General features: G+C 51.0%; 1 long non-coding RNA gene across 2 annotated transcripts in view; it reads right to left on the bottom strand.

Annotated features, from left to right (window-relative positions):
* LOC149857711 (uncharacterized) overlaps nt 1-15,611 on the bottom strand; it is a 43,189-nt gene extending 27,578 nt beyond the window's left edge. Inside the window, exon 1 of one of the 2 annotated variants that reach the window (XR_016444292.1) lies at nt 15,562-15,611. This is a non-coding gene — a long non-coding RNA (uncharacterized LOC149857711). Of the gene's footprint in view, nt 1-7,579; nt 7,673-15,561 lie in introns of those variants that run through there. The other variant, XR_016444291.1, reaches the window with a different exon arrangement.
* Between the last annotated feature and the right edge of the window lie 8,497 nt (nt 15,612-24,108).

The following is a 24,108-nucleotide window of genomic DNA, read 5'->3' as shown; positions in this document are numbered from 1 at the left end:
CTCAGGGTCTTCCGGGCAGGTTTCTTAGAGTGATTTTCATAGCCTTTAAGCAGGGCTTCTTGAGACGGATGGCAACCCCTTGTAGAGTTCAGGAATAGCATTAGAGACTCACAGAATATATCCTTAAATCTACTGAGTTAATCAAAATAAAAAGCCCATAGAGGGTGAGATCCTGCCTCGTGCTGAGTTCCCTCAACTTGCACTAGCCTCTTGAAGACTTCCACAGGGCTGCCTCCAGCGGTACTCCAACTTGGCTTTCAGCAAGATGGTTGCCACCCACTGGGATGTAGACAATCACCCCTCACCATTTTCCTGTCACTCTCTCCTAGATCAAAGAAAGCCTTCCCATCCTCCAGCTTTTAGGACATCACCCCCTGACCAGGAAGGGGCTGAGCAATCACTGGAGTCTCTGACAGCCATCTCTGCCTCTGTGCTAGGCACTGAGCAGCAGCCAGCCAGCCAGGTTCCTGCTTCCGCGGTTGTTCATGGGCTTTTTGTTACATTGATGCCTGGAGACGGATCCCAAAGCCCATGTCACTCCCCACTTCACACACGTTGCGTACTGCTAAGCCGTATCCTGCTGAATACCATGCGTCTGATATTAATTACATGTCTGAGCCCTGTGAAAGTCATTGAAATGTAATGTGATGCAAGGATGGACCACTAAGCCAATGGCATTCATTAAGGTTGCCATGGAGACCGACTTGCCAGGTCTGACCCACACAAAGTGCCACTGGTCACTTCCCAAATAGGCAAAAATGTGGCGCCAATTCCCGAGGGGATTGCACATCCACAGCTTTCATTGACTCCAGTGGGCCTGGCTGATGCTCATCAGCATTCAGCATCTGGACCCGGTGCCTTTGAAGGAACTGAGGTCTAACAAAGAGCAGGAAAAAAATTGAAATTGCTCCTGAGCTAGGGAGAGGCATGTCTTCTCAAAGGAAAGGAAGCTCAAGTAAAACACGCCAGTAAAATCCTCCCCCTTCCCTTCGGAGTCAGGTAGTGGGTCTGTGCTATGGATGAAGGGCATCTTCAGTCACTCCCTGTTTTTGTCTTACTACCATTCACATGGTACCCACTGCAGGAGGGCTCCCCTTCCCAGGGGGTATTTTGAGGGTGATTCCAGGGTGTGAGGAAAACTTGAGCATGAAAACAGTTGTATATCGTTGCACAGAGCAAGCTGAGCAGGGCAATACAGGTTTCCCTCAATTTATGCGGGTTCTTTATATGTGAATGAGCTCTTATGCAATGAACATATTTAGACCCATAAGTCATTATGCGCGAGGTAAATTCACACTTATGCGATCACCATAGATGCCTCCCTCCCTCCACACCCAAGCAGGTAAGTCTGTTGGGGGATGGGAAAGGGCCGTGGCCCCACTCACCCCAGCCCCGGCTGCAGCGGCCCTGGGAGCGGTGCCAGCTGCCTGCAGCCACTTGACTGCACTGTGCCCCAAACCCCCCAGGGCTCTGCCTGTCCCCACTCACCCCAGCTCCTGCTGCAGCTGCCCCGGGAGTGGCCATTGCCAGCTCCCTGTAGCCGCTGGGCTGCACCGTGCCCTGGTGCAGAAGGCTGGCGCCGGCAGCTCCCAGGGCTGCTGCAGCTGGGGCTGGGGTGAGTGCCGCTCTGTTCCCTCTGTTTTGCTGCCTTGTGAACCCCCGGGAGCGGCACCCCTCCACCTGCCCCTTCCCTAGTCCCAGCCTCACTCCTCCCTCCCTCACTGCCATGGGAACCTATCCCTAATTCTTACATTATAAAGTGGGTTCGCTTTATGCAAATACGATTTATGCGCCGTTCTTCAGGAACGCACGTGCTGCATAAATCAAGGGACACCTGTACAGACAGAAAACTTCAGTCAGAATCCCTGGGGGCGAAGGACAGATCAGATTTGGGTTCAACCCCTGGCTCTACCACAGAGCCACCTTGGGAAAGTCACGTAGGGCCAGGACTTTAATGGTACCACTGATTCCAACAGGGAGTTAGGCACCTCAGGGCCTTCATGGATCTGGGCCTTAATCTCGCTCAGTAAAACTGGGATAGTATTTCCTTTTGTTTCACTCTTGCCTATTGAGGTTTCCATTGTTCAGGGCAGGGGCTTACTCTCATTCTGCGTTTGTCCAGTGCTTAGCACAGTGGGATGCTGGCTGCAACCGGTTCTCTGAGCTAGGCTAGAGTGAGTCAGGGGAGGCTGTCCCGAGCCCTTCCTGCCAGGGGCAATGCCACCCGCACGCTTGCCAGTATCCCGTGAGCTTGTTCTGCTGACACTCTAGGACCCCCATCCCCATAGCATCTGGCTCAGGTTCCCACAGTGACTCAGCAGCAACAACTGTGACTGTAACCCAGGACTCCTGCCGGCTCCCAGTGTTTTTATTCAGACCACTCGACCGTGCTCTCAAAATGCAACCTCCCCCCCAATATTCCAAATTTTGGAAAAGCACTTCCGAAAAAAAGGGAGGGGGGGAGGATTTTAAAAAAGATGGTCAAAGGAATTGTTCCCTCACAATCAAGGGAGCGACACTTCATTAAGCAGGGTAACCTGAAAGTGCAAGGATCATTCCTGTGGAGCACAATTCAAAAGATGGAGAGTAAATGCAGTGCTGCGTACAGCTGGTTCATTGAACATGTCCAGAGCACTGGGAAAACACCCCTTTGCCAAAAATGACTGAAACCTTATCCTTAAAGCCTAAAGGGTTCAGATAATTGTACCTGACAGGAAAACTTGTAGCACATCCAAATGGAAGAAAAAAAATTGGGAAAACAAAAAAAAGGCCAAGTGTATAGACATGTGATCATGGTGGATGGGGCCAAGTCAACGGAGGGTGAGCTGCTTAAAAAGCCAAGGTAAATAAGACACAATTAGAGCCACACTGTCTCAGCCCTCCAACATCCCAGGGGTGGGGTATGATCCAAAAAGGGCCAAGTTATCAGTACTTGTGTTATTTAACTTGGCCCAATCCAAGGCCAGCCCTGTTCCAACTTTGTCTCTTTTTGCAGATCTCATCTTTAGGCCATTGATTTTTCCCCCTCCCATTTCTTGTGTTTTTGTCTTGGTCCAATGCTTTTTGATCAGATATCACTCCTCTTTACTGTTTTCCTTAAAAAGATAAAGTGCTGAGAAAGGGAAGAGAATCTAAACCCACTGCTGCCTACACCAAAGTCAGCAAACTCTATCCCCTTGCGCCAGGCTGCCTAGAGCTTTTGGTTAAAATGAAAGTGCAAGAATTTCCACTGTGTTTAATTACCCACCACAGGGAGCCTGGTACAGCCCCATGAATGTACAACGACCTATTGAAACTAGCAAAGGAAAATTAACTAAACATTTTGCGGAAGGGCCACAGAGTTCAACCCCACTTCTGTACGAATGCAGAATTTCACAGGAATCTGATTTCAGACTGCAAAGAAATGCTCCCACAGACAGGTCAAAACCAAACCCTTGGAACCAAACAGTCTCCAGACTCAGGAGAAGTTCAGATTGAGGTCTAATATTTCTGTGTAATTAAACATTTGAAAGGGTTTGTGCAGTTACTGTAAGTAGTGCTAATACTGACTCCTTACAGAGTGCTTCCATCTTCCAAGCACTTCACAGATACCTCCATGGTGTCTGGGAGATCTTGCTTTACCAATGAGGAAAATGGAGGCAAGCAAATGCTGTCCACTGCTTTGGCCTCCATAAGCTGTTCCAGAAGTGTATATTAATGCACTGTGGCTGCCTGTGAAAGGAAAGTTTGGGCACGGCATAAGTCTTCTATAAGCCACCCTACTCCCCTGCCTCCTAACCTGGGACTGGGAAGGATGCTGGGGCAGGACTGTGAGACAGGGTACAGCAGGATCCTGAGCCTGGCTGCAGCCCATGCGCATCCCAAGACAGGCTGCCATTAATTAATTATGGCAGCCATGGACTGCTCTTATTCATGCCAGGGGCCATTTGACTCCCAGAGGCACAGCACAGATTCAGATTCAGATTCAGGGATTTTCAGCTACGGAGGAAGTTCCTGTCAGAGCTGCAGGAGGAGAGTGAAATTCCTGATTGTCCATCTACTATCTTACCATGCTTCTCTGGGCAAGAAAGCAGGAAGTATAAAGCTCCTAAATACCTACAGCCTGCCAACAATTTGGGTTGGGACAGTAGTTTCTTGGGCTGGACCTCCTGGGACGTGCCTGCCTGTCTGCCCTTTTCTACACAAGAGAAGCTTTGCCAGAATACCAATATCCTCCTAGTGCAGATACAGTTTACAGTAATAAAAAAAGAGGATTTGCTGGGCTGGATTATCCCAGTTCCCCACACAAAATAAGCTTTCACTGGCATAAAAATGCTTTTGCCGGCATTGGTGTGTTTATATTAGTACTTTTGCTGGTCTAGAAATGTCTTAGGAAAGAAATCACACCTGAGTCAAGCTGCACACTGTCCCAATAACAGGAATATCTACACTGTAGGTAGGAAGAATGATTGCAGAACAAGCCGATATAGGGGATCTGGCTTTACCATAGCCAGCTCAAGCATGGATAGCAGTAAAGCTGTGGTGGCACATGGTGTATGAGCCTGACTGGGACTAACATTATACATTTGGGCAGCCAGACTATAGAAGCTCAGGCTGCTGTGGTACCCCAACTTGCTAAATTAAACCTAGCTTGAGTATGGCTCTGCATCCTGCAGTGAGGATTCAGACTATGGCACAGACCTTTCCAGGGACTCAAATATCGCCGAGCCCTGGAACAGGAGGATAAGGGGAGCTACTGAGGGTCTGTTGTGAGCCTCAGGGGCTATCTTCTCTTGCATCAGATTCCTACGGAGGATGGTTAACGTATGCTTGTATACAGATATTGTTTCTGAACGCCCCCCTCTTCATCCTCTCACCTAAATGTACCGGTGCTTTTCATGTGGACCAGCTGGGACAGCAAGGGGTGCAGGTTAGGGCAGGGGCGGGCAAAATGTAGCCCACCAAGCCATTCTGTCCAGCCCGCGGGGCCCCTATTAGTTAATAAATAATAAATTAATTACTTTAGAAAATTAATATTTATCTGCCCCTGGCTGCCTATCGCGCGGCCTTCAATGGCTTGCCAAAACTCAGTAAGTGGCCCTCCGCCTGAAATAATTGTTTGCCCCTGGGTTAGGGCATGAGTGGGGGCTTTCACTTTGGTTGGTAACCCAACCCCTTTCCAGTGAGGATGCAAGCTAAATCCTTTGAATGTGGATAACTCTCCACTAGTGCCTTTATACAACACTCCCTGTGTGCCCAGACAAGTTCTCCCAAAATTCCCAGGAAAAAAAATCAGCTTACAGAAGCACCAAGAACCGCAGGGTACGGCAACACGTATCAGCAAGTGCAGCTCAAGTGAGGATGCGGCTAACTAGGATATATGGCTTGGAATTCAATCGGCCTGACCCAGGTGCTAAGACCCAGGCTCTAGGAGGGTTAAGGCTGAGTCAGTGCTGCATTGGAGGCATGCCTTAAGTGGTATTATCTGTGCAAGGGGATCTATGTAAAATCAGGCTCATAAACACACAGGCGTTGTCCCAGACGCCCACTGTTAATGTAAGCAGGAGGCGGCCCAGGGAGCGGTCTCCATTCCCTCTGCAGACGGTGGGTCAGGCAGATGCCTGCGAGCAGCGCCAGCCAGAATAGCCTCTGACCAACAGCAAAAATTGTGTGCTATCCTGAGCTCTCACCATTAAAAAGGGGGTGAAGTACAGTGAAGGCACATGTTTTGTTCATAGCAAATAGGTTTTAACTTCTTTTGGTAGAGTTCATTCATTTATAAAGGTGCCCATGATTTATGGAAGAGCACACCTGCCTCCTTCCGAAGCCTGCTCCCTATTCCCTTTCCAGCCCATGCCACAGTGCAGAAAGCCATGGCGTGCCACTGTAGAGGCTTAGCTTGACCCGTGGGAAATACCTTGCTCTAATGAGGACCAGGCACTGCTGCGGGAGAGCACCGCTCTGAGCCCTGCTGCACCAGTGCAATCCCAAAAGCCAACCAGGAGTTTTGCCTTTAAAACAAAGCAGCAGGAATCGTGCTTTGCCATCCCGCTAAGCTTCTCAGAGGTCTGTGGGTGAAAAGCTTGATCAAGGTGCTGCCTACTGTAATGACTATGATTATCTCTGAGTGCCCTCAGCCCCCGAAGCATTTGCACTACGGATACAACAGCCTGTCCTCCTAGCTAGCTGCATTTGGGCGTCAGTGCTAAGTCAGCATGACAAGCAGCGAGCACCCTGCCTGGCCCCTCTGCCCCCGATGTCCCGCTAGCTGAAGTACCCCAGGATATCTGTGGGGGAACAGGCATGCTGGCTTTTAACTGGGGTCTCAGGCTCACGCGATTTCTGTTACACCGGGCACTGATCACTGACCCTGGAGGAGCAGGAAAGGCTGGAGGGAGGGAGCCGTGTGCAGCGAGTCACGTCGGGCTGCGGGACAGGCCCTCTGGGGCCATCTGGGCCTAAGAGCAGCACCAACCACCTCCCCGCCGCCCCTGGCAGAGGGGCTGGCCTCTTCCCCCGGCGGGAGAGGAGGGGCGGGGGCGCTGCCATATGGGCTTGCGGTTAAGACAGAGAAGAAAGACACCAAATATGGCAGACAGATGAGAGTGGAGAAAGAAAACCAGGGAGGCAGAGAAAGAGAAATCCTCACAGGGGTGGTGCAGAACCGGGCGCGAGCAGAGCGGCCCCCTGCCAGCTCCCCGAGGCAGCCTCGAGGGGCCAGTCCCCCTCGGCCACAGCTCAGCGATGCCTGCTGCCCGCTCCCCCCAGTGCCCCCGCAGCCGCCCGCTGCAGGCCAGGAAGGCAGCTCAACCCAACTAGAACAGAAGCCCCGAGAGGAGAAAGCCAGGCGGGCAGCCCCCCATTCATCACTGTCAAGCTGCAGTAATTAAGTATTTGCATCCCTGATTTCACACAGCCATTCCCCGCCCCCAGCCCCCAGCGAATTAACAGCCCACCTTTATTTACACATCAACATGCCTGCCAGATATTTGTTTGTGGGTAAGGGTTGCTTCCTACTCCCTCTGCCCTATGGAAACTTCTGCTTCTGGCCCTGCCAGCAAGATTTGTTCCTCGCCAGCCCACAGTGCGGTGCGGCTGGGGGGTGTCATTGCTGGTGCTGGGGAGAGTTTGTTCTGTTTGTTTGCATTATTAACACTTTTATCTCCTTCCTCCGCCAGCCCTAGCAGAGGCGTCTCCATTTAGTATGCAGGCCTTGTTGGCTAGTTGCCATAGCAATCCATTGGAGTCCTCATAATACTGCAGGAAGCGAGATCAAAAAGACTGGATTGTAATAAGGCAAAAAAAAAAAAGCATCCCCCCACTCTGCCACTTCCCAAGCGTGCAGCTTTCTCTAGGCTGGAATTAAAAATGGAACAGAAACCCTGTCAGCCTGGCTGCCGCAAACACGAGCTGCCCACGAGGAAGAAAACAGTCATTACTCATTCACAGGCACAGCAGAGTGCGCACACAGGGGCTCTTCTACCCCAAACACCGAGCAGATGCTTATACGCCGTGCATGCACCTCTGCCAAAATACCCAAGCCTGTTTATGAACGCAGATCCCCCAGCCTCCCCCTCCATAACACGTACTGTGCACTTACAGACACGGTCCCCCGTCGCTGCTCATGTGTGGACCCAGCCCCCTCACACCATAAACATCTGGTGCACACGGAGGCAGAGAAGCCCCACTGAACCTAAGCCTATTTATATACACGGTTTCCCCCAGCTGCCCAAACAAGCAGAATTTTTGGAGGCTGACACCCGTTCCCAGCAGCCGGGGGCTGGACCCTTCTTCCCCTTTGTTTCATAACAGCAGCCCAGGATGCTACATGGCCTCAATACACCTGGGATGCCCAGCCTAGTCCATCTGAGCCAGTCCTGGAACTGATACTCCTTTAAGCAAGATGCTTCCCTGTGTTCTTCAAAAGATAAAGGCCGAGGCTGGCTCACAAACATCAACCAGCCCATCACCGGGTCTAGGCAAGAAGCAGCCCAGGTAGCCTCCACAACAAGAGAGTTTTGCAGACGCACAGCGCTGGAGCCGAGAGTCACAGCACGGATTTCACTTCCAAAGGAGGAGCCAGAAATATGTGGCTGCGGAGAACCCTAGATGGATATCAGACCATTGGTGCAATAATTAATATGTCAGTGATGGAGTTTTGTGAATGCTCCGAGGTATATTTGGCAACCGGTTGAGAGCCGTGACTGGGTGGACTGTGAAAACCAGCAAGGACCGAATGCTCTGGATCAGCCATAGCTGCTGAAATAGCTCCCAATTCACAGCTCAGATTTAGTTAGGGGTGGAAAAATAGGAGCCAAGAACTTTAAAGAAAGTTTAGGAAGAACTGAGCTGTAGCAGCCTAACTCGGAGTATACATCATTAAGGCGGGTCACCTCTGCCCCTCACCCCAAAGCTCCTGCAGAGAGGAGAGAGACTTCATCCCCCTGCTCTGAGAGCATCTGGTTGTTACTGCCACAAATGCTCTGTTCCAGTGGGCAGCAGGTAGCAAATGAGATGTAAAAGCTCTCTACACAGCCTGCTATGAATTCTTCCCCCTTCTCTGCCCTCATCCTCTGCCAGTCCGCTGCCCCAGATCTCAATGGAAATGTGCTGCATTCCTCTACGCAGACACTTCCTTGCGCTGTATTTTGTGCCATGTGACCCTGTCAGAGGAATACCTTTCATATGCAGTGAGACAGAATTTTAGATAATGATTCCCAGGCATAAAAACTTTGTTAAACTGGGATTGAGGCTGCAAAAATCAGTGATTTATTGCCTGGCAACAATCCCAAATGGAGACTGGAAGTGTTCTCAAAGTAAAACTTCAGAAACAAAAAAGCCTAATGCACAAGCAAGTGTGGAAATACACAGTGAAGGCACTACAAGAAGCTTAACTCTTCCCCTCCCCTACTGCCTGTAGACCTTGTGCATTTGTTTCACCTTCCTTGTCATGTAACAAGTGATTTTCTCTGGGAGAGGCTTACAAGCTGGTCAAAGCCAACTTCTGCAAATATGTTCAATGCCCTTCATTTATGTGACTTGCCTACGGAGCCAAAGACACAGGAGAACCTAGTGCTGGTTGCTAAAAGATATTAAGTAGAAGGCTGGGAAGATTTGCACCTTATAGACTAACCAAAGTAGACATACATAGCGTAAACATCATGTATCGAGAGAGAGAGAAGATATAAAACAGGTATCAAATTTTGCAGAAATGCTTCAGCCACAGGATGCTTGTCCATGTGATGGCATTAACATGTACACGGGACAAAAATGTCACGTTGTGTGGCTTAATGACCTCACACTGTACACATTCAAGAGTTTTGGGGGTTTTAAATGACTTTGCATCATTGCAAACTAAACTACATCCGGACATAGTTTAGATTGCAAAGATGCGTTACAGCTGTCAGCTTGCCTTCCGGCTGCAGAAGAGGCAAGCGGGCTCCACAGAAAAAAAGGATTGGGTCCCTCTCCACTTGTGCCTTCAGCAGACCCCTATGAAGGCAGAAGTGGAGAGGGGCCTGATCCTTTTATTATTTCTGTGGAACCCACCTGCCTCTCCTGCAGCCGGGGGGCGAGCCACTGGTGGGCTGAGTGGCCCCTGAGCTGTGGGGGGGGGGGGGGAGGGGCCGGTCTTATACTCCACTGTGGCAGCACCCCAAGGGCCATCCAGAGGGGCTGCTAGCAGGTTGGGTGCTGCCTGAGCTCAGAGGCAGCACTCAGACCAATCCAACTCTTCTCCAACCCCAAGCTGGCTGGGGCAGCACTTGGGCCTCTGGCAGCCCACCCAGGTGGCCCTGGGGGGTGCCACCACTGTGGAGGGACGGACTGGGGCCCTCTGCAGCTCAGGGGCCAGTCGGCCCACTGGCAGTTTACCCCCCGGCTGTGGGTAGGCTCTAAAAAAAAAAAGGATCAGGCCCCTCACCTTAAAGTCACAGTGGGTGTCAATTAAAAACTAAACCCCCGCACGTGTACAAGCGCCCACAGAGTCCAGATCTGGTGAACCAAGAAGTTTGGCTCTTTGTGGAGATGGAGTGAGTGGCAAAGGTTTGCTCTTATGATCTGGGACTTTTTGTTCCAGCCCTTCCATATGCAACACTTTCAATCTTAGAACAAATGTCTTCTACCAAATCTGTCTTTTAATGCAGTTACAGCAATGGAGAATAACTATTGTGCTGTGCTCTCCTATAGAGCCTCCCTACTGAGGATCTTCAAGTGCTTTATAAATATTAGCTAATTAAAGAGACTGTCAACTTGAGAAAACTCTAGTCAATTAAAAGTAAATGAGTTAAAAGTAGTTTCTGCTGCAACGCTTCTCCTATAGTCCCCCTCCCCCCTTAGCGCCCACCCCCCTGTAAGACTTGTAATTGCCTCTTTCAGGGACTGCCTTTCTTTCATGCTGTTGTGAAAGGCTCGCACAAGCACCAGGGGAATCCAAGCAACCGACTCTACTTGGGAAACAGCAAAACTGTCTGTACACAGAGAAAGGTGCAAATTCACATTGTCAACAAACAGGCAGGCATAAAACCAAGGGAGAGAAATATGCGGTTTCTCAGATTAGCATATCCGAAATAGTTTGGGCATTGCTTGTAACAATAGGAGGTCAAATATTTTTCAGAGGCACATAGTTTTTAGCTTGGTGGTGTCTTGTCAGCCTCACCATACTCTTGCAAGGCAGGTAGTAAGAGATATACAGTAGCCAGGCTTATGCCTTCCAAAGTGTTAGGCTTAGGTGCCCTATTTGAGATGCCTTGAAACCTCATTTCCAGAAGTACTCAGCACTCTAGAGGCCTCAGAAGAAATCAGCAGGAGCTGCAGGTGCTCATTGCCTCTGCAAGCTGTTGGCCGCACATCTCAAGTAGGGCATCTAAAAATCCAGGGCTACTTCCAAACACAACCAAAACCCCTTTGCCAGGATGTGGCACCCACCCCTCCAAGAGTCCCCATCCCTAGACCCTCAGACAACTCTGTCCAGTTTCTTTTCTGCCAACAGTTTTCCTCCACTTTAGACATTTACATTTCCCTGTCAAAATGTGAAAGGAGCATATACTTGTTTTATTCACATTGTCTAAGCGGTTGGTAGAAGCGAGTGGTGGAGAGAGCATCCCCAATGGCTAGCACGTGGCTAAAGGGTAGATTTAATTTATATGAAGTGCTTGCTTGCCCGTGAGCTCTGCTCAGCATATTAAACTGGCGTCTTACATCTTTTTCCATGGCGAGAAATATTCATTTCCCACATCATAAAGATCCATCCATGAATAATAATATTAATAATTAAGCACCTGACTCTAGGGCTATACTTTGAGCATCATAACACTCTAATCATTTGCTTATCCCACAATAATTACACTCCTCCAGCCTACTTCTCTGCCATGCCTTATTGGTTAACTATTTATGGGAAACAATTTATTTGCTGTACCCTGTTGGTAATATTTAAGGCACTGCCTGAGGTTTTACAGCCCCCCGAAGCTCACCATTCTTAACCTGGTGGTCAGCACGCTACAGATTCAAAGCACCTCTCTTTTAAAATGAAAGTCACTTGTGCGCCTATGAGAATTGAGAGGAAAGAAAACCAATAATAGCTATTTTTAATAAAGCAGCACAAAAAGAGTGCCCTGTACTCCCCTCTCTTTGGGGCCTGGTGGCAGTAGCTTTCTTACAGACAGTGGTCCCAAGGCTCTGCTGACATCAGTCAATCATGCAGGTGCACAAACAGATATTTTGCAGAGACATGGCAGTCTATATGTTGCAGCCACTCCTGTTATTGTGGTTAAAAAGAAAAGGCCACATTAATTTAATTTCTGTTCAACCCACAGGTGAATGGGGAATGAATCCTTGTCATTGAAGCATGGACAGAATTGCTTACAACACTTTACCCAGTATCACCTGGAAATGACAGGTTGCTTGGTCCAAGTATCAAAAATGCTCCTCTACAACTGACGGGCCTTGATCTGCCACCCTTACTCATATGGCTTAGCAAGTGACTGCACCAGTTGCCACACCGATCTCAGGGCCTTGTTACATGTTGCACTTTGAGCTGCTCAAATGTTGATGAGTATTAGTGCTACCTCCAATCTGGAGCAGTCCCACCTTCAGGTAAAAATCATCCCCGACTGCCCCCAGTGGTGAGGGGGTGGTGGAGAGTTCATGGATGGAGGTGGGTAATAGGAGGTAGAAAGGAAAATGGGGTGGGGGATGGGTGGTGAAATGAAAAATTCAGCCACTGAAGGGTCAAATAAAAAGAATTAAAAAATAGAATTTAAAAAGAAATAAAAAGAAAGTATATCAAATAAGATATCATGTTTTAATAAAGTGGGATGTGGTAGAGGCTGTTTGTGCTTCGCAGGGTCGCTGGGAGGTGGGAGTGGTGAGGGAAGGTGCTTTGCAAGGGGCTACTTTCCCTTCCCTGGGAAGGAGCTCCAACTCATGGAGACCCAGTCCAGCCCTCTACCTTGTTTCCCCACCCCTCCCTCTCCTTAGACCCCACTTCTGGACCCATCCATGCCCTGTGACCTGGCCACCTGGTATGTGCTTTGCAGGCTGTTTGTACAGCATTGCATCTCTGTGTTGGGGGGGGTAATGTCACAGCCCTGGGGATGGAAGGGGGAGTTGGCTTGGTACCAGGACCACCCCCTAGAAAGTAGAGTTCAGGGGCTGGAAAGTTTGTCCACGCAGAACAGGGGTGTGGAGGGAGGGAACACTGCATCCTGGGGTACTGGAGGACTACAACTTGGATGGCTCATCTCTGGGAAATGACTACACATCAATGGAACACAAGTGGAATAACATGGATCAGAGATAAACCTGCCCTGGAGTGGCCTAACTTTAAGTTGCCTAAAGCAGGGGTCAAAATATGACCGCAGGCCAAATGCAGCCCCGCCCAGCCATTCTATTCAGCCCTTGGGGCCCCTGAAAAATTTAGAAAATTAATATTTATCTGCTCCTGGCCACCTGTCAAAGATGACAGGAGACAGGGGCAATAGGACCCAGGAGAAGCTGGCAGCAGGACCCAGCAACAAAGCCTGCCCTGCCCCTGCCTAACAGGGGCTTCTGGCTTAGGCCCATGGGGCTGTTCCTGCTTCCCTGTGCTGGAGAGGGAAATTCAGATAAGAATGTGGGTTGTGGAGGGCAGGCCCACTCTGCTGAGTCCTGTGGTTTTGACCATGCAGCCAGGAAGTACGTGGTGCCAGAGCACCACGGTGGCAGGCAGGAACATGGGGAAAGCAGCAGCAGGAGGGAGGAGGGAGGGAGTGGCACCCAGGAGCACAGCAACAGCTGGGCAGGAGCGTGGGGCCACACCAGCGTTCTAGGGCCAGTGCCGGCGGGGCTCAGAGTGGGGCAGCAGGAGCGCAGCCTGGCAGGGCTCTGTGGAGCCGGGCTGGGCTGTGCCAGCAGGGAGAGAGGCTGGCCCAGCTCCACAAGGCCCCTGCGAGCCAGGACCCCATGTTTCTGCCGCCCCACTCCAGGACCTGCCGGTGCTGGCCCCGGGGCACTGGTGCAGCCTCGCACTCCCGCCCAGCTGTCACTGCACTCCTATGTGCCCACTCACTCCCACTCCCCCCTGCCTGCTGCTGCTTTCTGCACTTCCCTGCCTGCCTGCTGGCTGCTCCTACACCACATGGCTCCCGGCTGCATAGCCAGACCACAGAAGCATGGGCTGGCGCCAGTACCGTGGGGCCAGGAGCTGGGAGGGGGGGGGGTGTGCCCGTGTAATTAGGGAGGTAGGGTGGGGGAGATAGGGAGAGCAATGAGAGAGGGACAGAGTGTGCATGTGTGTGTTTGTAGGGCAAGTCCCACATGCACACCACACCATACACATGCACCCACACACCCCCTCCCCACATGTAAATCAGGACAAAAATATTTTTTGAAATCAAATTAATGAATGTTGTAGATGTTCAATTTTTAGAATATAATTTGGTATTTTTCTGGTTTTGAGATGGAGTACTTCCAAGGGCAAGGGGAGGCAAAGGTGGCAAAGGTTGAGAGGTAGGGGGCGGGATTTCTGGTCAGAAGATGGTGAACAGGGGCAGGACACCTGTCAAGGGGCGGGGCTACCCATGTGGCCCTTAACAGCTTGCCAAAACTCAGTAAGCAGCTCTCTGCCCGAAATAATTGTCCACCTCTGGCTTGAAGCATGCTTAAAACTATTTTCAGGTGTTAATGTATGGGCAATCCAGAGGTTAAGAGCTCCAGGAGCTGCCTAAAATGTAACAAAGCCCTCAGTGAGACCGCTACTGGGCCAGGCTGCATCCCAATGCAAGTAAGGGTGGCATTAAGGGGCACCTGGATTGCTTTTGCCCCTGTGCCTCTGGTGCTGGATTGCCTATCAGCTTTTCTGCAGTGAGGACTGCAGCGTCACTCATCTCCCAGCTCCTCAGCAGCGTATCCATTCCCTACAACATCCTTGAAATATTTACAATAATAAGTGTAACCCTTCTGCTGGGCACCAGTCAGCAGAAAAAGGGCTGGGTTCACATATCGGGTTACCCCATAAATTGTACCAGTGGCTCAAGCCCCCAACCAGAGTTGTGGGAACACTAAATTTGCTGGACATCCCTCCTCACAAGCAGTGTAAACACAAAAACCTAAATTTACTACAGAGAAATAAAACAAATACAACAAAAGAAAACACCAAATATAATTTTAAAACACTATTAACTACAAAGCAAAGTCTATAGGTGGCATCCTCTTAGGGAAGCTTCACCCATGCCCAGGCAGCCTGGGGCTTGGGGCTCCCTAAAGGGTAGTTCTGGAGGTAGTTCATCCCTACACCTGCCCTTCAGCAATGGGCTGGAGAGGGGGACCCACATCAGAGGGTCCTAAGAGCTGCTCCTTGGGTCCACTGTGCTGTGGGGGAGCTGATCAAGAGTATGGGCCCTTCTGCATTGCAAGGGCTTCATTTTTTCTGGAGAAATGGTAGAGCACCAACCTTCACTTCTGCATGGTAGCTTTGAGGGGTTAACTGCAGCTTTCATCCGTGTACCACATCCCAAAATTACTAGGCCCAATCCCAGCTCTGCTGGGCAGAAAACTACAAAAGAACTTGGTAGAAAGGTCAGGCCTGTCTTAGCTTGGGCCTGGACTGGGCAGCAAAAGCTAGCCAGGCCTATACTGCACTGAGGCCAGGATCAACAACAGGAAGTACCAGGTCTCACCCTGGCCCAAATCTGCCAGCCAAACATATGGCCGGGGTTCAGCGACACAGCTAGGCTGAAACACAATAGCTGTAAAACAGCAAACAGGGCCCTGGGCATCCAGTTTCAGCTACACCACTATGCCAAGACACTACAATTACAAAAAAGAAGGGGCCAGGCCCATATGGCCAGTAACTGCCAGGACCCCATTCTTGGTTAGTCTGCTCCAGGGATTAATACCTCCATGGTATTATCCCACTCAAGGCCCATGTGGCCAAAACTGCCAGCAAAACTACCAGGACTCCATTCCTGATCAGTTTACTCCAGGGATTAATACCCAATGGTATTATCCCACTCAATAAAAAAAGGGGAAAGAGGGAAGAAATAGGGGTCTCAAATTCCAAGACAGACTTTCTCTCACTGTACCTGAGGCTTTCACTTCACTCACCTGTCCAGTGAAGAGAGGGGGGAGACACCCCTATGGGGTGCAGTTTTTCTGGCTCCCATTTCAGCAGTGCAGCTCTCAGCAGCCCCAGAAGAAAGAGAAAAAAACTGTAGTTGAGTTGTTCTTATATACCTGGTGTGACATCACCCAAGCCTTGTCCAATTAGGGACTGCCATGCTGCAGCCTTTCCCTCAGTCTGCCTGGAGAACCCTCTGCTTCTTCTGGCCTATGAGGCCAAAGGATTTTACATATTTTGCCCAGATAGTGGCCCCAGCTTTCCATGTGCAGAGCACATGGCCAGAGCAACAGGAGCCATCTTGCCCACATAAAACACACACACACACAACAACAACCAAAAGTCCACACTTAACCATACACAACCCAAGTGTGTGGGGGTGTTACATAAGCATACTCTGTATATACACATGCACACCTAGAACCTGCTGGGAAGGCTCTGGGCAATTTGAAGTTTTCCCACTGTGTGTTAACTCAGGGGTTTTCAACCTTTTTTAAACAAGTGTACCCCTTCTGACTGTATCCCCTTATCTTTTTTCTTGTTTTTAGGGAGGGGCAAATTGAGGCCCCCATGGTGCAGGAGGGAGTAGGGCTGGGGCAGGCACTGCACAGCTGGGGCAGGGCAGGGTGCGGGACAGAGCCGCGAGCAGATCATTGGGGGGGCATGGCAGGGGGCATCTCTCACCACTGTGTGCATCTCAGGAGGGTATGGGGGGCATGTGCCCCCAGATCTGTGCAGGGCATGGTAGGCTGGGCTGCCCCAGTAGTAGGCAGGGCCAGGGACTGCCTAGTCCAGCTGGGCAGGGCGCAGAACTGAGCCATGGCGGGGGGCGGCTCCTACCACTATGTGCAGCCCCAGGAGGGCATGAGGGAGGTGCCCCTGGATCTGGGCAAGTTGGGCTTCAGCCAGAGTGGTGCTGGGCTCTTCCCAGCAGAGGCTGGGCTGGGTTGTGCTTTGGGTGGGCAGTGGCAGCACTGGGAGGGGGATTGAGGGGGCTATGGCAAATTCTGGAGTGGGTGCAGCCCCCCGCACCTGCCCCCACCATAGCCCTGCTCCTGTAGGCCCCCGTGGGGAGGGAGGGAGTGGGGCAGGGGCAGGCACTGCACAGTTGGGCTGAGCATGCGGGGGGGGGTGCATGCCCCTGGATTTGCATGCAGGGCTGGGGCTGGAACAGCACTGGGGTCTTCCTGGCAGGGGGTTGGGCTGAGCTGCACTCAGGGTGGGCAGCAGCAGTGATGGCAGGGGGGCTACGGGAGGGGCTGCAGCCACTCCAGAATTTGCTCTAGCCCCTCCAACCCCCATCCCATCCCAGCACTGCTGCCACCTGCCCTGAGCACAGCCTGGCCCAGCCCCTGCCAGGAAAAGCCTGGTGCAGCCCCAGCCCTGGCCCCTGCCCACCCCACCCCGCCCTGCTCCATACACAGATCTGGGGGTGGGCGTGCCCCCCATGCCCTCCCGGGGCTGCACATAGCGGCGGTGCTAGGATGGAGAGCTGAATGTGGGGAGAGCTCGCACATAGTAGCCACCAGCTATTGGCTGAGGGCAGCGGCCCAGTGGCCATTCAGGAAAGTGAGCTGGGGTGGAGGGCAGGGAGGCGCCACGATGTGCTGTGTGGGGCCGGTGGGGCTTGGTGCGCCCCCCCCAGGTAAGAAGTGAACAGGCCAGGGGAGACACCGATGCCACACCCATGGGTGCTCTCCGTCCCCACTTGCCTGCGCGTATCCCCAAAGACCTTTCTAAGTACTCCTGGGGGTATGCGTACCCATGGTTGACACTCCTGTGGTATCTCACAAGAACTGCAAAAGTCTTCATATATGAAGGAGGCTTAGGAAAGAGAAGAGCTTCATTAAAACCAGGTGGAGACAAAAGAAACCCGGAAGGCCTTGAGTCATAAGAAAGCTCCAGAGAGAAACCAGAGCAAAACCTACAAATGTTTTAAGAGTAGAAGGCATCAAAACTTTAGTGGCAGCAAAGAAGATGTAACAAAACAACATGAAAGCAGCAGGACCACAAAGGAAGCCTGAGTGATAAGACAAAAGAAGCTGGTGCGTCTGGAATGATCCTCAGCATGTCTTTGAAACAGAAAAGTTCCTGCTTAGCTGCACCCATCAGACAAACCGCTTCTGACAATTGCTCCGTGACTCCATCCCAAAAGGAGCACGCACACCGGCTCACACAGGTGAATTATATCTGAATATTGGTGATAAAGCTTTCTTGGTATGTTGAAAAAATATACAAAAGAAAGCCTCTTCTTGCTGATTGCAAAATGCCTCATGCCCAAAAAACCCTACAAACTAAGGGAAAGAAGAAAGAGACTTTCTTCCAATTATTGGATTTTTATCCTACCCATGTCTCGAGGGAGAAAACCAATGCTCTTTTCATTCACCCAGGTAAATACAAATGCTTCACTACTACAAGCCTTAGTATACTTTACTCATGCAAAGGCTGCCAAACTGAGTAATGGCCTTATAGGACAAGATGCCAAGAGGAGATGATGCGTTTGGCATAAATGCATTTTGTAGCCTAATGGTGGGAGGTGGCGAGAAACCTACTTTCTATTAAGGGCTGAAAATTAAGCGTGAGTGGCAATTCCTGTTCAGGTCAGTTCTATAAAAACTTCTCCCATTAGCCTCCAGCAGAGCCATCAGGGGACTGGTATTACATCATCAGAGCAGATTCTCAGCAGATGTCAGTGCCTTGAGGGAGCAACACGCAAACAGAGCAACACCTCAGGAATCATTAACCCTGCTCGGAGGTGTCACCCAAACCACATTAGACTTCATGAAAAAGGGAAATGTACAGCATGGTTTCCACCCCCAGCATGAGTCACACAACATCATATAAGAAACAGCAAATAACTCATCAAGTCTGTGGCTACACTGCAGCGTTGTGCCTCTATAACTCTATAGGTAGGCAAGCTGGTATCCAGCAAAAAGGGGTAACTATAATCTTTATGAATTGCCTTCACACTAGGACTGTAACTAGTTGTAGTGTCACCCCTGACCGATGTGGCCACACCAGTAATATTTTTAAGCGTAGGCCAGGCCCAAGTCAAATTGTCTTGCAAAACGTACCCATTTCCTGTCAAATAAAGATTTTTTTTTTGCAAATATCTAATTGGTCTAATAAAAGATATCACGTCTGCCTGTTCTGATTCCTTTTGCCTATAGATCAATACAGCTACAACCTGTATCCCATTTCCAGTCAGCACTTTTACATTACATTTGTTCATCGCTCAAATTTATCCGACAGTTGATAGAAACATATGACTGGCATCAGGAACTTCTGCAAACTCCTAGTCATGACTATTGGTTTGAGTCATCTTTATTGTAATTCCCTCCTTATAAAATGTGCCTGATGATTTTAATCAAGTGCTATTGTTTTTGCCCCCTGACTAAATGCCTCCCAAAACCAAAATAGGTCTTAAAAATACCAGCTGACCCTTCTATTCTGAATACTAGCATCAACACAAGGCTACACTGAACATCCATATCAGGTTTTCTTCCCCCAGTTTCTCTCTGGACTAGGTATATGGGGCAAACATACAAAAGGCAGGATAGCATTGCTCTGGTGAAAGACACCTGGATGACATACAGATTATACACAGGCTGACAAAAAGAGCCAGTAACACCACTGAACATCCAGTGACACTGCATGTTAGTGTCTGCACATCTCTGGAGCACAGCAGGTCCCATCTAATTAGCTTGGGTTTTTTGGCTTTTTCAGGTGAGCCATTAAGACAAGAGCACCTTTATAAGCTTATGCTCACACAAGCAAGTCTGGCAGAAGGCAGGGGATTTTCTGATTTGGTTAGTCTATAAGGAGCACCTCTACCCTGCCTTCTGCCTGACTTCAGACTTACACAGCTAACAAACAAATCTGTCACATTGCATCCAGGGGAATGTGAACCAGAATACAGGTTTCCCTTGATTTATGCGCGTTCTGTGTAAGTAAATTTGCTCTTATGTGATGACCCTTTTTATACCCCAAATTCGTTATATGCCAGGTAAATTCACTCTTAGGCGATCTTATGCCCATGGTGCAGGCAGGTGGTATTGGCTGCTCCTGGGGCTGCTGCAGCAGGGCCTGAGGGAGGGGGAGAAGCGGCGGCCGGGGGCGCAGGGAGGTAAGTCTGTAGGGGAAGGGGCAGGGGGAGGGGCACAGCGCAGCCCATCTGCTGTTCCTGGAGCTGCGGCAGAGGAAGCTGTCAGTGGGTGTGGGGCACAGGATGGGTGGGGGGAGCACAGCTCTTGCTGCTATGCGCACCTCGGAAGGGCTGGGGGTTGCGCCGGGCTCTTCCCAGGGGCCACATGGCCCCTGGACCTGCATGTGGGAGGAGAGAGGCTGCCACTGCAGGCTGAGGCTAGCACTGGGCTCTTCCCAGAGCTTGGGGTAGGCAGCAGTGCTGGGAGGGGGGCTGCTGCCACCTCAAAACTCACCATAGCCTCCCCCAACCTGCCCACCGCCAAGCGCTGGGAAGAGCCTGGTGCCACCACTGACCCCAGCTTCCAGCGGCAGCCTGCTCTCGTCCCACCCGCAGATCCAGGGGCACACGACCCCCAGGAAGAGCCCAGCGCAGCCCCCCAGCCTGCAGCCTTTCTGGGCTGCACATAGCAGCAAGAGCCATGTGCTCCCCCAACCCCCCCATCCTGCACCCCACACCCACTCCCAGTTTCCTCTGCTTTGCTCCCTGCTGCAGCCCCAGAGGGAGCGCACATTCCCCGCTCCCCCGTGGGAGCGTATCCCTCCCTACTTGTTACTTGAGAAACTGGGTTCTCTTTATGCAAATTCAATTTATGCACAGTTTTCCGGGGACACGTGTACAGCATAAATCAAGGAAAACTTGTATACGCACAAGGCTGCCACATTGCAGGAAGGAGAACCCAAGACCAGAGCCCCAGAGAGAGCTAGGAGAGGTGACTTCAAGCTTTGTATGATCTTGCTGTTACCTTGGACTCCCCTGTGTTTGCTGTATCCATCTGTTGTCTCTTATATTATACTTCCACTGCAAGATCTTTGGGGCAAGAGGCATTTTTTGGCTGCGTGTGCATAAGGGCACGTAGGACACAGGGGCTGGGGTCTCTCGTTGTACAAGCAGTAAATATAATGATTCTAATAATGATGAGCCCAGACCAGGGACTCTATGTCGGGTAAAGTCACACAAAGCCACTTATGCCCTCAGGCACAGATTTATTAACCTCCCTGGCCAATAACACCCACCCGTCTCTTTGTGGGTGGGCATGTGGGGCAAAAATGAGCTGTTGGGTAGACAGGGCAGACAGTCCCTGTGGATCTGCAGTCTGTGGCCATACTGCTGTTCTGGGAAGAGGCAGGAAGCCTCTCACCTGAAGTCAAAGCTACCTCACTCTTCCCTCAGTGAAGCAGTCTACTCTGAGCAGTGACTAATTATGACTTTGCAGGATCTTCATGTTTATTGCTTCCCGGTGACTAAAGAGCAAACCCGCTCCATTTTCATGAACAAGGATGCTTTTTTACGATCAGTCAGTGAGAGGTATTCAATCCCGAGCTCTGAGAGGTATGACTCTGCATCACCTTCAGTATCAGAGGATTTTGTTGGCCAAATGTTGTCATCGATGACACCTCATGACCTCATTGTCTTCTGAGGGTGGCACATAGGTCTAAATGACTGGAGATTAGTAGTCTTTTCAACTGATAATGCACAAGCCAAATGTCATCCAGTTTACATCCTACTTTCTTGGCAGTGCATAGTTAAGATAAAGGAAAGGGAACAAAATGCTTTTGCTGCTTCCATTTTGTGTCCTTTGTGCCTGCAATCAGTGGATCTTAGTTAGAAGTGCCAACAGTCCCCAGATACAAAATGTGGGGAGAGGGAGCTGGTATGCTAAGGCCCCCACAACCTTGTGGATAAAAGGAGCAGCCCCTGCCCTGAAGAGTTACGATTCTGGCTAAAGACAAGGCACCACAGGTAGCTGGAACAGACAGAGGAGGGGGAAAGGGAAGAGACAGTATCATGCATAAAATGAGTGATTTGTATAAGCAGAGCATACCCAGCACCCTACCAATGCACAGGGAACCAAGGGAGCCATTTGCACACAGTCCCTGTCAGGGCAGAAACTATTCTTCATTTGTATTCATGTTACTGCAGTGCCCAGAGGCTCCAGTCAAGACCAGGGCCCACACACTATACCTACGAGACAGCCCCTAGCTGAGAAATCTTTCTTTCTAAATAGACGTGACAAGGAGGGGGAAATAGAGAGCTGAAGTGGCTTGCTCGGGTTCCCATAGCAGCTCAGCGGCAGAGCTGAGAGCAGACCCAAGCACTGGGTGGGTTGGGCAATGCTGCCTCTCACCCACTCTTCCATCCCATCCTGTCCCATCCACATCCCAGCAATGACTGCCCTGCTCCTCTGGGAAGTATTTTCTTGTGCTACCTGGCACTGTCTGTGCTTTGACCAAGTACTAGAACGCGACTTGCCTCCTGCTTGCAGCACTGGACCAGCAATGACTAGCAATTAGCAGTGTTCTGATTGGCTTGCTGATGGCTGGTCATGTAGGTAAACAGCTGCTGACCCTTCCCCAGAACTCGCTAACACGGCCCCAGAATCCAGAGCAAGAGACCACAAGGCTCAAAGAGAGCATCTGTCTTGGCTGGGTCAGAGCTAGGGCCCAGGAGCCATCCAATTAGGCTCTAGTGTATGCATTATTTATGGAGATCATTAGTAAGTCAACGGCTGCTGGGCCATCATGCATTCCCAGCTCCAGTCACACTGCACACAGCTCCCTTTGGGACTGGAAGGGCTGGGAGGGCAGGTGGAAGGAGGGACTCCCATCACAAGACCAAGGTGCAAGGGTGCTGGCAGGCATGCGGAGGCCTGCTGAGTGCCTGTGGCCCGTCAGGCTCAGTGCCAGCCCATGTGGCCAGCTCCTCTTGGCAATCTCCAGTACATTGGGGTTGGGCCCAGAAACCTCCTTTGTGCCAGCGCTGCTCCGCTGGGGCGCAGGGGTGGTTCAGGCTGTGCATCCAGGGGCTGCAAGGAACCTAGAATGAAGCAGGTGCACGGGCCACACTGTCCCCAGGGAAACCTGCCCCCACTCTGCTGTGGCCCTGTCTCCCCAAGCCCTGCCCCTGCCCTGGAGAGGCCCAAGCCCCAGCTGGCATGGTGCTTAGGGCCCACACTGCTGCCAGGGCTGCAGGTCAGCTACTAGGTAGGGAGCCCTCAGCTGCCCTGGGATGAAGCAGCAGTGTGTGTGGGGGGGTGTTTCTATCTCACCCCATGTGTGAGCCCTCCTGGCTGCTGCTGCCTGGTGCAAAGCAGAGCCAGAGGCACATGGGGACAGCACTCTCAGGAGCAGGGGACCTGCCCTACTGCATCACTTCTCTCCCAGAGGACCCGGTTGTCACTGGGGGTGGGGAGGGGCGGAGGGAGGGAGGGACACCTGGCTTTTAGCAGCTGTGAATGCAACAGGCTCAGCCTCTTCCCCACAGCTCTGTGCAGTGCTGGCTCTAGCACTGCTACTGCCCAGGGCAGTGTGGGGGCCTGAGCCGGGGAATCTGTGTTACGAGGCACCACGTTGTCTGTGGCTCCTGCCAGCATGTGTGGTTTTCCCAGCCACACACTGCCACCACGTGGTGCTCCTGCCCGCCCACTGGAATGCACAGGATACCCCGCATGGCCTCCTGCAGGGTGCTGCCGCTGACAGACCCACACCAGGCAACACAGGCTGGGAGCAGGACATGTCCCCCACCTGCAGCGCTGGGCGCGGGAGTGCAGTGTGTCCATACACTCTGCCTCCCACACCCTGCTACTGAGATGTACAAACCCCGACAAGGAATTGCAAGCCTGCCCTTTCCATTCCAGCTAGTGGCAGAGGAGAGTTTGAGCAGGCTGCAGGCTGCTTCAAAACCCTTACCACCCTCCAGTGGACCACTAGTATTAAGGGGTCTTTGCAAAGTGCTGCTCTCTAAACCAGTGGTCTCCAAACTTCTTTGGATCATGCACCCCTATCAGTCAAAAATTTTTGAGCACTCACCCCCAATATATGTATATTTATATTTGTGCACCCCATCAGTAAAAATGTTTTGAGCATGCACCCCCAATATATGTATATTTATATAAATATAAATAGAGGTTCTAATATTTTCTTCCTGCACCCCAATGAATCATCTTGCGCACCCCCTGGGGTGCGCGCACCCCACTTTGGAGACCCCTGCTCTAGACAACAACAAAAAAGGGTAAATTGCATTGCAACTAGTTTAAATCTAGAGGAACTCAACTGAAATCCATTGAATTACTCCAGAACTCAGCACAAAATCTAACCCTTCCTCGCTTGTGGCTTGCGTTGCACTGGCTCCCTGCAGCAGGATATGAGACAAAGCAAGCTGTTCATCTACAGCTCAGGATAATCTGCTATATACTCCACTCTCGTACAGTAAATGAGTATCACCATCCCACACCGAAGTGCGACAACGGTAGTTAATACTTGTATATCAGACTCCAGGCATTGTGCTGTACAGCAATAGAAGCATCATAGACAGTATCTCCCTGCAGTAT

This window comes from Crocodylus siamensis, chromosome 9, assembly GCF_052110815.1.
Source record: "Crocodylus siamensis isolate JL-2025a chromosome 9, ASM5211081v1, whole genome shotgun sequence".
Classification (NCBI taxonomy): Eukaryota; Metazoa; Chordata; order Crocodylia; family Crocodylidae; genus Crocodylus; species Crocodylus siamensis.
Note: the sequence above shows the minus strand (reverse complement) of the source record. Positions and strands in the feature narration are given on the sequence as shown.